The sequence below is a fragment of the Anolis sagrei genome, chromosome 3, assembly GCF_037176765.1.
Source record: "Anolis sagrei isolate rAnoSag1 chromosome 3, rAnoSag1.mat, whole genome shotgun sequence".
Lineage (NCBI taxonomy): Eukaryota > Metazoa > Chordata > Lepidosauria > Squamata > Dactyloidae > Anolis > Anolis sagrei.
In genome coordinates this window covers 246,201,800-246,219,519 of record NC_090023.1, presented here as the reverse complement: position 1 = coordinate 246,219,519, position 17,720 = coordinate 246,201,800, and the positions used below count along the sequence as shown (strand labels likewise).

Below are 17,720 nucleotides of genomic sequence, written 5' to 3'. Positions count from 1 at the left end.
AGCATCCACCACACTCTGAAGCGGAGAGTTCCACTGCAGAACAGCTCTCACAGTTAGAAGTTCTTCCTAATGTTCAGGTGGATTTTTTTTTCCTGTAGTTTGAAGCCACTATTGCACAACCTAGTCTCCAGGGCAGCAGAAAACAAGTCTGCTTCCTCCTCCCTATGACTTCCCCTCACATATTTATACATGGCCATCATGTCTCCTCTCAGCCTTCTCTTCTGCAGGCTAAACATGCTCAGCTCTCTAAGATGCTGCTCATAGGGCTTGCTGAACACCTGAGCAGAAACCATAAGTTATGAGGAGCCGCTTAGAGAGCTGGGTATGTTTAGCTTGGAGGAAAAAGGTTAAGTGGTGACATGATAGCCATATTTAAATGTTTCAAATGTTGTCGTATTGAAGGTGGAACAAGATTGTTTTCTAATGCTCCAGAGACCTGGGATATTAACTCACTGGGTTTAAACATTAAGTTTTGAAGTGTTACCTATGAGATCCAATGCTTTCCATTCCACAATGTTCATCCCTTTTCATGAGTATACCATTGGATGCCATAGGTAAACCATTTGCACCTTCTTCATTCTGAAACGTTGGCAGGAATCATAAGCAACTTGTTTCTGCATGGGATGGCTTCCTGTAGTTTGTACCAGTGTGTATTTTGTTGTCTTCCATCAATGATGTGTCATGTGGGTGTGCATTATGGAAAGTCATTGGTTTGTCTTTCACATTCAATTACCGGTGAAAATAACATGAGTATATTACAGTCAAAGGTATGCACATTGAAGTGTTTTTTAAAAATAATAAATGCTCTTCTTCAGAATTGTTTCTAAGAAAAGATGTATCTTACTTCTATTCTACCTGTACTTTGGGCTCTACAGTCTTTATAAGCCAAATGACTCTTGAAAACTTCTATGATTTCTTATCTCTGAAATGTTGCAATTACTGTTGTGTCTCATAGTACATGCAAATATCATAAGCTCCCTGTGTGATGATGACAAATGTGCCTTATTCAATTCAAGGGCAGGAGATATGGCTCCTGTCTGATTTCAGGTCAGTTTACATACTGAATGCAATGGGATGCATACTTTGTCCCTTTCAGTGTGATGAAGTATTCTAGCTAAACATTATGAAGAACCTCCTGAGGATAAGTGCTGTTTGTCAGTGGAATATGCTGCCTTGGAGTGTAATATAATCTCTTTTTGGGGAGGTTTTTTTTAACAGAAGCTGGATGTCAATATGTTTGGTGTGCTTTGATTGTGTATTCCTGCATAGCAGAATGGAGTTGGACTAGATGGCCCTTATGGTCTTCTTCCAACTCTATGATTCTACTCTAGACTAGAAGTATATCCTTAAACTATCCATACGAGGCTCTTGACCTGTATCTCCTAGAGAAAAGAAACAATCACCATAGCAACTATGCCCTAATAATAAGGCTTGATTTGTCTTTGAAGGCCTGTAAGTTTCTTTTCATATATGGATAGCACTTATTAATTTAAAATAAGATCTAACAATTAGCTCAACTACAGGAGGCTAATGCCTCATCCAGTGCCTACTGTTCAGCTTATGACTAGACAGTTTGAAATCTTGGCCATGTTTTCTGAATTGCTAAATGACATTTCACCAGCAGGGAATGCCTTTGAATAAAATCACAGCACACACTTAGTGCTTTTTTATTGTCAATTATATTAAATTTCTATACTTGATGTGGATTTATTGCAAAGTTTTGGACTGCTACATCAGCAAAAATTCTGAGTCTGTTCCGGTCTGCACTGACTTCATTAGCAAAAGTTTACAAGATATATTTTCCTACCATGTCACATCTAAGAAACATTTAAAGTACCAAACACATTCATTTAGGACATAAAATAAATGAAGCACAGACGGCAAATGGAAATTACACTCAGGGAGGTTTTTGTGCAGGCAAAATGTTACCCATAAGGCTGATTTACAAACTAGTGTTTCACATGAGTTTTGAAGACTCTGATATTTGTCTGTATTGATTGGAGATTATTAACAAGATGAGCATGGGTAAGCACCAGATATCTGATAATGATCTGAAAGAAGGCATGCCCTTAAGAATCCTTAAATATAAATCAAAACAAACAAGTTCTGAGATTTAAAACCAAGCATTTTTGAAGATCAAAGTATTACAACCAGCTATATCTTACAGAATAAGTTAGATAGTTTTGCTTTGCTTTTAGAACATTAGGGATTTATTAGTATCATTATTTTCATTTGAAAAATTTCCAGTTCTGTATTTCTTATGTAGCTTTGCAAGTACACTGCCTAAAGAATAGAAAAGCTTGATTTTCCCTCAGAAATACTGTTTTATTAATAGGTACATTTATGCAAATTCACAGCATAATCTTACACATATTTCACTTGATTTTAATGGAGGATAACCCTTTGGTAAGTATATCTATGTTTGCAACTGTGGTTGAGGAATTAACAACAACAACAGCAACAACAAAAAGCACACAGCAAAACCAAGTCAGACAGAAAGCAGACATAAAAAGACCATGTAAAAAGGAACTTTTTTCTTAAAGGCTCTGAAGTATTAACACCAGGGGAATTTTGGAGTTGGGTGCAAAAGCCACCCACTTTTCTATCTTTTAGATTCCAACATTGTACCATAAATAAAGGTTACACTTCTAACCAGGCAGCAGTGGATAAAGATGAGTATACAGTTATGGCAATGCTCACTAGTACAGCACAAGTTTTGCATAAATAAGGTCCTAAAGTCAACCCCTGAAATCTCCAGGCAAGGCTAAGAAAAAAATTATATCTGAAGCAGCTGCCAGGCAATGCTTTAAGGGACCACTTGGTAAAATAAATCAACTATCTGACTTCCAATATTCTTATATTACTTCACACAATATATTTTTCTAGCTAAGGTTTCCTGTAGAAGATACAGAAGATACATTTTATCCATCTCTGTGGAAATATGTCAGACTTTACTTTGACCTGCAATCATGTTTTCGGACTTCAAGTTCTTTCCATCCGGAGTACGAAAAAAGCTGTGAACATCCAACTCCCAAGTTGTCAATTTTAGCCAATATAACTCATACTGGTCCATCGAAGAGGAAATACTTCTCCAGGGTTTCCCAGATCCACTTCTTTTAACTGGGGACCTTATATTTCCAAACTGTGGGATGAAATGGGTTATGTGACCTCCCAGAAATGTTTTTGAGCCCAAGTAAATATATAGACATTCTGCCCAGAGAGATTCCCTATATAACATCTCCTTTTCAGCAGCCTACATAAAAATCATCTCTCTCTTCAGTGTACTGATTCAATTCCTTGATCTACTATTCAAACCACAATGTCAAATGATGGGCCTTTTGGTATTTTCATTGTTAGCCGAAATGCCTGGTACTGTTTTAGTCCATATCTAATATTTCAAAGATATCAACTGAACTCCTGTTTTTTTTCCAGTCCCTTTTTGTACCACATAAATGATTACCAGGCAGCTCTCTCCTGCCTACCTTTCCCTCTGACTTAGCAGCAGTGCCTCAGAGAGCCCTTGTCTGTTTTCTAGCTCTTAAAATTCCTGATGTGCTATGGCAGCCCCTCCTTTATTTAATGAATGTACCTCTATGGAATTTCAACGTGAAACTGGCACTGAAACATGGATAAAACTAAAAATACTTTGCCAAATTCTGAGGCATCTACTACGATTTTCTGATGAGTTTTGGCATCCCCTACCCCCCTTCCTTCTATTGAGCATCTCATTTAGAATTCTGACTTTTCAGCTTGAAACCAGACATCACAAATTGGATGACAACCAAAACCCACTCTACCAACTTTCGAGGCATCTGCCCTGTTTTCCTACTGAACTATGGCTGCTGCTACTTTCTATTTCTAGTCATCCAAATGGAGAGGGCTTTTGGCACTTGGACACAAACCTTGGCAAGACAAGTTGACAGCATCAAAAATGCTCAGTCAAATTCTGAGTCATATACCACAATGTTCCAGTTTATTATGGCTATCAGAAACATAGAGGCATTCCCTTTCATTATAGCTATCAAATCATATTATCATCATGATACTGAAGACCATCAACCCCACTCCTAATAAAAAGAACATATAGATTGTGTCCCATGAGTAATAGTTTTCCCAAGGATGGAGGACCAGATGAATGGAGACATCCATTGTTGCCACGGTCTCCTCGGGGCCTCCCCAGAACTAGCAACAACCCACCCAACTTGGTCCCCTAAACCTACTAACTCAGGCCAGCCTGCTCCAACTGATTTCTGCAGCCTTGGTGGAGATCAGTAAGCTGATTCTCTCTCCCTCTCAGTTAGGAAGCTGGCCAGATGGCCACAAAGTAACCCTAACACCTTCATTTTCTGAGCCCCTGCTGCTCTATATCTCTCCTTCCCTCATTACTATGTATCTCTTCTTATTTCTCTACTTTTATTATTTTTATTATTCCTTTTCTCTTCCGTGAATGTGTGTATGAACAGATGAGCAAAATGTAACAAATGCCATCAGTGACCCCCTCAGCTGCTGCTCAGCCACAGCGAGAGCCCACTCTTCACCTTTCCCCCTCCTCTTCATATGTGGTTCCCACCAAGCACCACACAAAGTCTATTCTTTATTTTTAGTTCTTTATTTTTATTATTATTATTAAACTCTATAAAATGAAGGCAAATGTACATGAATCCTTTTCCAAATCCCACTTTCTGGGCAGCAGCCATTGTGATGAATGGGGGCTCATTCCCCTGTTACATGGGAAACATTTGACTGATGTTCTCACTTTCTCTTGTGAACAATCTCCATTGTGCCAGGCAAAAATGAGGTCTTTATCACAATTACTCCTTCTACCAGAGATCACTTGTGTGAAGGGACATGAAAGCTCTAGTTGACCACAATGGTTGCTGCCCTGTAAGTGGAGATTGAAACACTTTCAAAGTTGCTACATATATCTTTAACTAGGGAATACGAAGGAATAAGGAATATGGAATAATCATAAATATGTAACCCTGGATTACACATTTAGAAGTGTCCCAGTGAACTCTCATCCATATAATTGTTATATAATATAATACAATGCTCAACTTTTTGGACTACTACAGTAATTTCCATTCTTGGCTAATGAGCTCTGTCAATAACTTGAGTCCCTTGACAGGGTACTTAGAAAAAAGAGCACAGTCATTCTGCTTGTAGGAAATATTATTGACAACTCTCAGATGATTAAGAGATACAACCAGGGGATGGTGCTGCTTTGAATGCGAATCCTGAGGTTTGCCCCACTAGCTTCTTTTTAAAGCTCCCTCAGGCCCCAGCACAAGCCCACAAATCAGATTTTTATTGTCTCCTTGAATCTACAATATCAGCTTTTTTTGCAAATCTATTTTTCCTCCAAGCTACTTTGTCTCTGTCTATCTTCCCCTTTAGAAAGCAGTATTTCTCTAGTGCCCCATTAACACCCTACTTTCTAACAACATCTGCCAGCACTACTGTTTTAAATGTTCAGACCCTGGAAACATAACAGACCAATACAACTGCATATTTCTGTTACTGTCCGTTTCCTTGAAAGGGTTCATTTTAACCATTGGTCCACCATCATTTAGAACTCCAAACAATCATGTACAGTGGTTATTCCAAAGTTATCTGTGTGATTATTGTTCCATTACCTGTTCTAAGAGGGAAAGTAAAAGGTCTTTTGTATTCCAAAAAGGCTAATAAAGCTGGAAGGTACACCACCTGATCAAGAATTTGCAGTGCATCCTTGACAGATGGTCATCAGCTTCGGTTAAATATGTGAGGGTCAGTCTGCCCTTCCCATGGCATCTGTTGTATTTCCAAGGAGCACTTTTTATGAAGAACTTTTTTTTTGTAGCAGTTGCCATTAATTGTAATCTTTGTTGTTGAAACCATGCCTTCAAGTATTTTCTGACTTGTGGCATCCTACTACCCTAGAATATTTAACTAGTAACCGAAGAATGATGGCTAAGCTCTTTGCACTGAGTCTCATGTCTGGAAGGTGTATGTGCTGCCTTTTCAGTCTCCTCCTTCATGCAGCAGGAGATGGCCAAAGCACTGTGCTAATTTTGCCTCCCAGTGTTACTGATTCTGGAACTGTTACAGGCACTGCTGTTTTCTGACCTCTGGTCATTTCTGGGCATGTACACTCAGCAAAACAGAGTATGTGGAAGGGCCACTCCAGGTTTGATTTCCTATGTAAAATAAATTCTACCTCCACATCAGCAGCTACTCCCAAGTTACTCAGTGGAAAAGCACATAATAAATGCCCCAGAATTAACAGGGTTTCTAATTATATTTCTGAGAAGTTGAACTGAAATGCACGCCAACAAAATTGTCCAATAAGGACATTTCTCATCATCCACTTAAAAGGAAAAGGATAAAATAGTAGGAAGGACCTCTTTCTTCAGTGCCAGGGATGAAGCAAAAGTCAAGTGGAAAAGAGAGCCGGGAGATACTGGCCAGGTAAGTTATGTTTTCTTTTTAAGGCTTTTAAAACAGGTTTTGGGAGGTGATGAGGGCTGTCTTTTTATTTTTGGCTCCAGGAACTCAAAAGTACCAAGACAACTGTGTGGATTGGGATCAGAAGTCGAGTGACACAATCCCCAGGCCTAATCCACACAGTGTCCACAGCTGGAAAGACTCGGGTCTTCTGAAAAACCCAGGTCTTTCCAGCTATTAAATTACTTCAGCACAAAGCAGGGTTTTCCTGCTTTGTGTCAAAATAATTTGTTTTTTGGGTGCCCTTGGGAGGATGTGAATTTTCCACCCTGTGTGGATGCACCCCTAGAATATGAAGGCAGATAATCCACAATATCTGTTTTGAACTGGATTATCTGAGTCCACACTGCAATACAATCCAGTTCAATGTGGATGTTATGCAGCTGTGTTGAAGGGGCTTTGCCACTTCATCACACACATTAAATACTTAAAAAATGACAACCTACTGTATTCATCATATGACATTGCCTTGAAATGTAGGATAAATAAATAAAATAAATAAACATTATTTATATCTCACCACCATCTCCCAAAAGGAACTTGGGGCAGCTTACAAGACACTGTGGTACAGTATATAACATAAATGATACAAGAGTATAAAACAATATACTTTATGTGTATTTTCCATTGTTAAGGGTCATCTTTTCCCATACTTTCAGAGCTGGTTGGCAAGTGGTTTTTTTTTAATTACCCACTTAGAAATGGGTAAAATTGCCATTCTGTCATGTGATGACCTTCTTAGTCAGCCTAAGGATGCCAAGGAGCCCAGAGGCTGCAATATGCTCCATGTCAAAGGTTAAAGAAACTAAGGCAAAGTTTAAGAAGCCAAAGGTTGAAGAAATGAAGTTTAAGACTTGGAGAAACAAGCTTTAAGTATTGAGGAACCAAGCCTACAGTGTGTGTATGTGTTTGTATATGTATGTACGTGTGTGTGTATATGTGTGTGTGTGTGTGTGTGTGTGTGTGTGTGTGTGTGTATATATATATATATATATATATATATATATATATATATATCACCAAGTCTGCAGTTTAAAGAAGAAAATAGGTAGTGTTAACAGAAGCCTAACCACACAAAGGACACAGAAAAGAGGCGAGAAAGAAAATACCTGTGGAAGAAATTAAGAGAAGTCCAATTAAGTTCTAAGTTTCCAACTGTTCCTTCAAGTAATTTTTTTGTTAGTCAGAGCTTGGGAGGACTTAGGCTATTGATCTGTCTGACACTGTTTGAATCCTCTATTGCACTCCTTTGCATGTCTTTCTCTTCCCAATAGATTCAGCTAAAAGATGCTATTGTAGCCTCTCCAAGCCTGTGTTCCCATTAATAACTTTTGCCATCTTGACCATATTCTGAAGTTTCTTGGACATATGCATCCCAATTTTCAATTGTAAAATGTTGGATGGTAAGGTATGATCACTCCCAGTCATTTGTCTTTGATTTTGGTTGAAATGGGTTGGACCTGAAACAGCAAAAACCTATACACTAAACCAGTGTGATGTAGTTTGAGTGATGGGTTTTCAGATCTGGGTGATCTTGGGCAAGTCGAATTATCTTAGTTTAAAGGTAAGGCAACAGTAAACACCACAATAAATTTTGTCAAGACAGAATAGTTACCATAAATCACAGTCACATGCTTGTTTGCGCCAGGACCCTCAGATCCATTAACCTGCTGCCAAGGGCCATACATTTGGAACTGAATACTTCTGATTTCAGTTCCACAAAAATTAATAATAACAACAAGCTTGATTGCACCAACTTTCCTTATTAACAAAAATAGCACTTATGAAAAAGAAATATTATGCTGTAGCTGGTATGATTAAATAATTGGGACTCAGAATTATTTAATCTACTGATCTACTGCAAATTATAGTTAGAAATCTACCAGTAGAACTAAATCTGATTTTCTGCTCCGTCTGGTTTTAGAGAAGTTGGAAAATAACATTCTTTTTTTATACTTTATTTCTGATTTTCCAAGAGCTTTGACTTCAGATATAACCCACTGGTTTTAATACCAAATCTCTTTTGTTTGTGGATTCTACAGGAGTGCCATAATTGACTTTCATCTAGAAACATTGTTGGAGCCTCAACTTTGATGTTCACGAGTATTCTATAAATAGAGAAACTATACCTCTCCATAGCCATCTTGCCCCTTGTTTAACTTGTTTAAATCCCTTAGATTAAGGGAAGCATGCTCCCTTTCTTGCCAGCTGGCAAACACATATAGTTGAACTGTTGTGCCTGCAAGGAATTCTGAAGGGCTGGATGCTGGGGTGGGCTAGCCTGCTGGGCAAAAGCATTTGGAAATGTTACAACATTAAGCATAATAGCTTCCTAGGCAAAAATTTGATGACTTTGGTGGCACGCAATTAACATTATTATTTAGTATACGAGTGTTAATGCTGGCTAGAACATAATACACTCCCCATGCAACCATAAAAATCCAATTTGTTTTTTTAAAACAATTTCATAACCATTGCCTAATTTCACATGAGGAACCAATGTGTTGGTTATCATCATTTACCATTAGCAAGGCTATTGACTATATTATGTCTTATAACTCTAAATAAAGGCTCAAGGAATATCAATCAAAAGCATTGCAGCAGTCCATATAGGTCATGGATGTCATTTAACAGTGATTGGTTGATCTGCTCTGTTATCCCAGGGCCCACACAGAATGTTAATGCAGAAAATCCCACACTATCTGCTTTGAACTGGGTTATCTGAGTCCACATTCCCATATATTCTAGTTCAAAGCAGAAAATGTGGGATTTTATTTAGCTGTGTGGAAGGGACCAGTGAGGACTATGGTTTTCGAGGACATCTGTTTTAGTTGGTTTTATATTACAAAGAAGCAATGTAAACTTTGGGTGGGCTGTTAAGTAGAACTCCCCTAATGGTAGGCAGACTTTAGATATGATTAAAGGGATCGTAAGTTGTTAGACATTTGTGTTGTTGTCATTATTAGTGATAAGATGTCAGATTTGACCCATGGGGAGCCTAACAATGAGAGACTTTCAGGTGGTCCTGTTATTAACCACTGTGTTCAGATTTTGCAAAGTGAGATCGTGTTTTTCTTTATGGATTGAGACAATCCACCTCTTTTCTTACTTGATTTGAGTATTTCTCAAAAATTTCATCTCTTCCAAGGAATCATACCTCCTTAAGACATGTCTAAACTCTGATAGCCCAATTCTGCTTTCTAGTGAGACTTCAGGCTGAGTTTGCTCTCAGACACATTTTTTGTGTGATCTGTGGTATTGACAGAACTCTCTGGAAGCACCACATTTCACATGAGTTTTTGTTTTCTGTTGACTTTCTTCACTGTTAAAGTTTCACATTTGTACATAGAAAGCAGGCCTAAATACCCCAAAGGCACCAGATGCTTTCTTATCTTGAAAGCTTAGAAAGGTAAGCAGAACCATGTTTGGTTAGTTAGTTACTACTTGCATGAAAGACTTAAAAAAAAAAAAATCTAGTGCTGTAGACTATGTTTCTGAGTTTCCCATGTCTAAAAAAACCCCATGAAATTCATGGGATTGCCATACATTAATAGGCAACTTGAAGGGACACACACAAAAAGATAGAGAGAAATCAGAAATACTGTGGTATGGCTGCCAAGGATGTTTGATTTTTAGTATCAACATATAATTCACTGATTTCTTGACTATAGTCACCATTTTGGCTAATGAATGAGTCAATGTATTATTTATCTAATTTCTTCTTATGTTTCTAAGTTTCCTAAGATACATTTTGTTTTATTAGTGAGAGGCATTAGGCAAACTATTTAATGATGAAACATATCACCTTGGTTATTATACAACTTTTCCAGGCTTTCCAGCTTAACTCGTTCACATGCTTTCCAAAGTTTATTTCATGTGTATTCTTTCAAATACACATGTATTTTTTCAAATACACATTAAACACACATTCTAAAACATATGCATAGTGGATAATGAATACCTAAAACTATGTATTATAGCAAATCTTATATTTTGACTATACAGGAGCCAGAAGCATACCATAGAATGTCAATGGAGAACCTGAGGTCCACAAATACTTCTGGAACGGTGGATATTTTTTAGAGTGTTGGTAAGTGAAACTGTAGATATTGAATCTATGGATAAGGAGGCATATTGTACTGTTTTGTGATGTACTATCATTCCAGAGCACGGCAGGGATTAAAAATGATAGGTGCTGGTGGCAGAGAGTTGTGCTGCTGAGATTTGTGTTTTCCCCTCAAACGTGACCTCATCCTTGGTTGAAAGTGAAAATGTCCTTCTCACTTTTGCAACAATAGGTTGTTACAACCCTAATTTCAAGCACTGGTCCACAGCCCATTGTTCCTGGAAAAAGAGGAAAAAGACAGATCCAATACAGGTCATTGCCTTCCCTTCTCCCTTTGTGACTAATAGAGGCTTTCTAAGTGATGCACTTTAGATCAGGAACACAGCAAGGATAAGAAAGGAATAAAATGTTCAGAACCACCCTACCACTCCAACTCTTCACTTTCATGGCTGTTTTAAAGCAAAGTAAAAGACATCAAGAGATGTGATTACAACTGTCTCATGCCATGTCTGAGTTTGGCCCTAAATAGCTGTATTTGCTTGTTTATTGATCTGTTGCAAGAAGAGAAGAAGCACTAGCATGGTTATCTCAACTAAAGTGGTGGTGAATAAATTGGAATTAATAATTTATTGCATGTGTTTAGCCTTTTCTGCCATTGGGAGTGGGATATCTGGGAGGCAAACGGCAATTTCCTCCCACGCACATATTCATTCATTCATTGGGCAGAATGATTTAATGCAGAGCTTCCTGGGTTTCATTACTCTGCTGCACGATTGCCAATACTTAAAGATCCAAGGAGGGTTGCTTATTTGTGATAGCTATCAATATCTATTGATTTATTTCCCTGATTTGGAGGGAACGAGAGCCTGTGGAAATGCTTGTTAGGGCAGGGCAACTTGTCCATGATAAAACCTTCTGAAAAGGGGAGCGGGGGGACCCTCTTTACACAAATTGAAAAATAATGATTACTTCTCATTTCTATAGCACTGTTTATAAGTTTCATTTCCTCTTATAATAGTCCTGGGAGGTAAATTAGGCTGGGAGAAAATGACTGGCACATGGTTAACTAGCAAGCTCCATAGCTAAATGGGGAGTGTGAACCATCATGAATGTGAATATCTAAGAAACTTTAATTGCCTTTTGGCTTGTCTCTCCCAGCAGACAGCAGGACTTGCAAGATAGCAAAGGCATTTGCAGACATATAAGTCAGCTAATAATAAAGAAGCACCAGCTTGAGTGCCCTTGGAGTAGCTGCTAGTAGGGATATAAAGTTTTCTGACTCTTGATTTCACTGCACTTCAATGCATTCCACACACATTCTTTTCCTGTCCTTTCTTTCCATTAGGTCATGAGATTTTATTTTCCTTCTTGCAAAGGATTTTTCCTGTATTGTTTTCTATTGACATTTAAATAATTCCACATATTCTGTGTGCATTTTAACATGCATATTTTTACACATTTCCCTTTTGACTAAAGTGTATCTCTTCATTTTTAATATTACCTATTTTAGCCATTCCCATTAAAATATATATGCATGATTTTGTGTCTATCTTATTTCTTTAACATATACCTCAAATTTGCAAATGTGCAGGTTTTGGAAGTGAAGTTTTCTTTTTTCCAGGGGACTCCAAAGGTACAAAAAAGAAAGCTTTCATCAAAAAATGCATTCCCAACTAATCCCCATCGCTAGCTCTTATTGTCAGGTTTCCTGTGAACTCACTACTACAAAGATTTTGTAACTCATAACAAATCCACAAACAATGCCAGCCTATAATATTGTCATAACTGAACTTGTACACATTCAGCCAGTTATACAGCTACATGGCACTGACAGTGAAAGTAATGCGTATTGGGAGTGAAGGAGAGAATGCTTCACAACTGCTATGCTATAGACCCAGCTTGCTGATTGATGATTTGAAAGTGGCAAGAATCTGGAGAAAAGTGAAGATGCCATACTGGATTTTCTGCAAAGGGTGCAAAAACTGAGTACAATCAGACATGCATCCTGTGGTGTGCCCCAATGCACAAGGACAGCAGTTTCATACCACATTATCTGTCATTGTTTCATCCTACAGAGTACAGAAAGTTGTGTTGTTCAGCCACAGCATCTCCCTCCCCCCAAATATTTATAGAACATTAAGAGGCTCCATGCAAGATATATTTATTTTTCTATATTATTAAACATTTTCCACAGCTCCAGAGTTGCAAAATGTTGAAGCGCTAGAGGCTCTGGAATGGACCTAGCAGCAGCTGTACCCTACAAACGATCAACTCTAAGCCTTCATTAAATGTATAAACTTGAGATTTTATGTATTGTGTCAATACCTAAAAGTATAAACTACCAAATAATAATGCATCCAAATGTATCTTGGAGGCATCTATCTTTCCATGCCCTCAGGAAAGGAAATCACAGCCATGGTCCCTCCTGCTATTTCCCAAGCCGGATAAATATAAAAACCTTTGTTATATATGCAGATAGATGATCCTCGTTGTCCCCAGAATAAGCTCAGGATGTTTGTTCATTTAATTTGAGGCTGAGAGTCTGCTGTTCCCACAAAGGGGGGGGGGCGCTCAGGAAACATTAATAGCTGAACTCTCTATAGGGGTGAGCAAGCCTTTGGATTCACCACCTTTGTCTCTTGCACCCATTGTTTCAAACGGAACTGGACACTTGAGTTAATCAGGGACTCATTAACATTTCCTCCTGGATTGTATCCGCCCAAGGGATGTTCCTGCAATGGATTGGCTCTTTAGCTGTCTTTTCTCTTGTTGTGGGAATCTCCTCCTACAGGCTGTGAAGTCTGGAGAACCCCCGGGCAATCCGGGCATGGATCCCAGCCTGCCTCTTTTTCAGCCAATTAGGTGAGACAGCCGGAAGTCTGAATAACTGTCAGAAGTGTATTAAGAGATCATGCATTTTTCTGTGAATTTATGCTTGTACATTTTGAAGCATGTTGCTTGTGGGAGAAGCATCTTAACATCTTGAGCATTTTTCAACAATGTAACTGAGTACCTTGGAAGTTATTAGACTCTTCTTGATGGCAAGTGTTTTGCAGAGGATGCATGTCAACATGCCAATGGCACAGAACATAGGAAGGTTTCTTCCAGCGTTTACATTTTATGGACCTCAAAACCACATTTGAAGCAGGAAAATAAAGGTGCTCGAATTAACAAGGCTACAGTTAAAACTTAACAAAGCTGCTACTGTTGCTGAAGGTTTTTATGGCTGGAATCACCAAGTTGCTGTGAGTTTTTGGGCTGTAAGGACATGTTCCAGCAACATTCACTCCTAACATTTCACCTGCATCTGTAGCTGGCATCTTCGGAGGAACAGAACCTCCAAACATGCCAGCCACAGATGCAGGTGAAATGTTAGGAGAGAATGTTGATGGAACATAGCCAATGGCACACAACCTAAAAAACTCACAGCAACTCAAACCTGCTATCTTTTCCATCCCTACTTAGCAACCAGACACTCTGAACACAGTATGAATTACTTTCAAGAAAACATGTGTAAGATCAGACTGGAATCAAAGTTTTATTTTAGGAGATCATGTTCATAAATTAACATTTATTAGTTAGAACCCCTGGTGGTGTAGTGGGTTAAACCACTGAGCTGCTGAACTTGCTAACTGAAAGTTTGATGGTTCAAATCCAGGGTGAGCTCTTGCTATTAACCCCAGCTTCTGCCAATCCAGTAGTTTGAAAACATGCAAATGTGAGTAGATCAATAGGCACTCCTTCTGCAGGAAGGTAACAGTTCTCCATGCAACTGTGCCGGCCAGATGATCTATAGACAATGCCGGCTCTTTGGCTTAGAAATGGAGATGAGCACTGACCAAATATTTCTCAACAGTAGCATTTCCAAACCAAGAGGAAAATACTACAAAAGTGTGAAGTATTGCATTTTTTGTTCTATGTGCATTACATCTCCTCAAGGCAATACATAACAAAGGTTTGCTGAGCATCAAACATTACATACAAACACAAACAACCAGACAAGTTTTCTCAACCAGTATGTTTTAAACATGACTTACACTCCTGGAATTCAAAAGGAATACCTAATAACATTTGTTCCCCCACCCTTTGGAAAATGCCATTTCGCCCTTGCTGTCTGGAAAAGTTGTTTTTGAAACAATGGTTCTCTCTTTCTCTCTCTCTCTCTCTATATATAAATATATATACACACACACGCACACACGCACACGCACTTGTGAGTAGTTTCCCAGAGTATAGATAAACCTGATGTTCTGAATATCAGTGAGAGCAGTATTCGACTTGGAAGTCACAACATTAAATGCCCTATTCCAATTTAAAAAAGCAAGTAAAGACAACCCTCAAAAGCATCTGTCACAGTTAGAAAAGCCTCTCCAGATGATGTCAATTATCACAGTAAAGTGGTATCTTAAGAAACCCTAAGGAAATCCTAGGTGAATTAAATATATAATGGCTCCATTGGGTCCAACTGGACCAATGGTTCAAAAATTGGAAAAGAAAGAGCTCAGGGGGAAAAGAACCAACAAAATTTGAAAATATAATATTAAAAGAACTGGCTAAAGAAGAAAATGAGCATCAAAAAGGGACAACAAGTATTATATACAAAATATTAATAGATATTAAAGGGGACAGAAAAGGAATACAAACAAGGGAACTATGGGAAGAAGAACTGGGAACAAAAATAGGAGAAAGGAATTGGGAAAAATTATGGAGAGCAGGACACCTCAAGGATTTATCAATTAGGATAAAAGAAAACTACAAGATGATATGGAAATGATACCTGACCCCGACAAAGATACACAATATGGATAAGAGTTTTTCAGAAAAATGTTGGAGGGGTTGCCAAGAAAGGGGTACGTATATCCACATGTGGTCGCAAAGCAAATATGTACAGAGTTTCTGGGGAAAAGTTATAGTAGAAATAGAAAGTATTATGAAGAAAAAATTAATATACATTGTGACTATACTGTTATCTATTTACAATACAGATGAATGGAAGGAAAATGAAAATAATCTGAAACCAATGTTGTTAACGGCTGTTTTTCCCTCCTAATTTCTCTGTTAATAATATGATTAGTCCTGCTCTTCAAGAGGATAAGTAAGAGAAAGAAGTACAGAGTTTGCAAGAAGAGCGGAAAAAAATGGCAAAAAGCAGCCTTTCTTCACACACACCAAAACTGGATTTGTTTAATGTGTCTGTCCGTGTTTGCTGTGAGTGTGTGTTTGTATATACAGTTAACAATGTTAGTCACTCTCTCAGAGATTGGCATGGCAGTAAGAAACCCCGGGGGGATTGTGTGAAAGAGTAATAGTTTTCCTCTTAATGCTAAAGCTTCTTAACACGGGCCTACAACGTACAGTAATTTCTTACTGGGTTGTGTTGAAACAAATTATGTTCAAGGTACAACTAATGAAAAACCCATCAGGGGAAGTCATGGCCGCTGTTGTGGAGTAGATTAGCTATAGTAATTCAACTCCATGTGATTATACAGGATAAACCAGATTGTGGTTTATGAAGATGTACAGTGGTGGCAGTGAACAGGTATTAGGCAATTATGCATCTTTTTCGATCTACTCTTTCCTTAGAAGATAATGGGCAATTATATCAAGTTGTTGAACATTCTATATGTTACAGCAGCAACATGCAATAGTCCAGATAGAGAACATGTTTTATTTTATTTTGTCAAAAACTCTGCTTACAAATGAATTTATTATGGTAGGTTTCCATAACATTACAGCAGTGTTTCAAGAGGAAACATTGGTTTTCCAAACTAGAACAATGCTACTTTTTTGTGTGCTAAAGAAGAGAATAGAGATTATTTGTGCAGGAAAAGCCTTGACAAATTTATTTCTTCTCTGACATTTCTTTTCTGAAATGTCATTTGACTAAATGAGCTTTCTTGTTTTTTTTTTTTTGTTCATTGTTAAATTTACAACACATTAGAATATAGCTATCCCTTCATAGTGGTTAAGGGCAAAGGACCCTCACAAAAATTTAAAAAATTCAAATAAAACAATGCTATTTTTTTATCCAGTAGAAGTAGATCACAGAATTGCACTTGAGGACCTACAAATAACCACAGAAGCTTTCTTAGAGTGGATCCAGACAGACCTTTATCCCAGGAGTATCCACATCTTAAAAATGCAGATTTTCCTGGGGTCCTGTCCACACCCACCCCAGAAATCACGTGCTTTCTGGGGTGGATGTCCAGATGCTTTCATGGGACTGGCCTACAAAAACATCTGGAAGCCCTACCCCACTCCCCCAAAGCCCCCAGACCCCTTAGAAAACTAAAATAACTTACCCGGCCTCCATTATAGGCTAGGAGCAACTCTCCCGGTGTGTAGAAATGATGTGCCAGGAGAGTGGCGATCTCCTGGCACATAATCTCTATGCATCAGGAGAGCTGCTCAAAGCCTGTAATGGAGGCCAGGTAAGTTTTCATTACTTTTCTAATGGGTCTGGGGACTTTAGGGGAGGTGGTGGGTATTCCCACAGCTTACTGGACTTATTTAGCCTGGTAAACTGTGGGAATGGTGTCTGGACAATAGTCCAGACAGCAGAAGTAGTGGGTTTATCCTGCACCTTCCAAGAAGCCGTGGAATAAATCCACTGTCTAATTAATTTGCTACAAACTATGGTTTTCCTAGTTTGTAGAGAATTAATTCAGAACTGTCCAGAACATTGTCTGGAAAGCCCCTCCTTTATTGCGGTAGACACCACAATACAGGTACTGTCTGGATGGGCCCTTACTAACAATCTCTAGGTCCTCCAGTGAAAACGTATGGTCAACTTCTCTCAAAAGTTTGCCCTTTATAGTCATGTTGGAGGACCTGGAGATTCCTACGGAACATGTATAAATCACATCTGTGAATAATCAAATCCACAAAAATGAAACCTACAAATGTGCAGAGCCAAGTGTAGAAACTGAGCAGAGGCAATGTATAGCTAGAGCACCCAAATATGAATAGAGATGGGAAAGAAAGAGCAGCAGAATGCAGAGTGAAAGAAAAAATAAATACAGCAGAGCAGAGGTACCACAAATTTTCATTTAAATAAGTGATGGCATTTTAATTCAGGACTAACTAAGGAGCAGAATATTTTCATAGAATATATGCAGGAGAATTTGCCATGCTGGAGTCTTTTATTGATTGCTCCATGCAACACCAA

At 38.4% G+C, this 17,720-nt stretch overlaps 1 protein-coding gene across 2 annotated transcripts in view; it reads right to left on the bottom strand.

The window, feature by feature from the left end:
• The window catches only part of SCHIP1 (schwannomin interacting protein 1), a 520,084-nt gene that overhangs the window by 188,229 nt on the left and 314,135 nt on the right, over window positions 1–17,720 (bottom strand). The gene's annotated exons all lie outside the window — the stretch shown is intronic.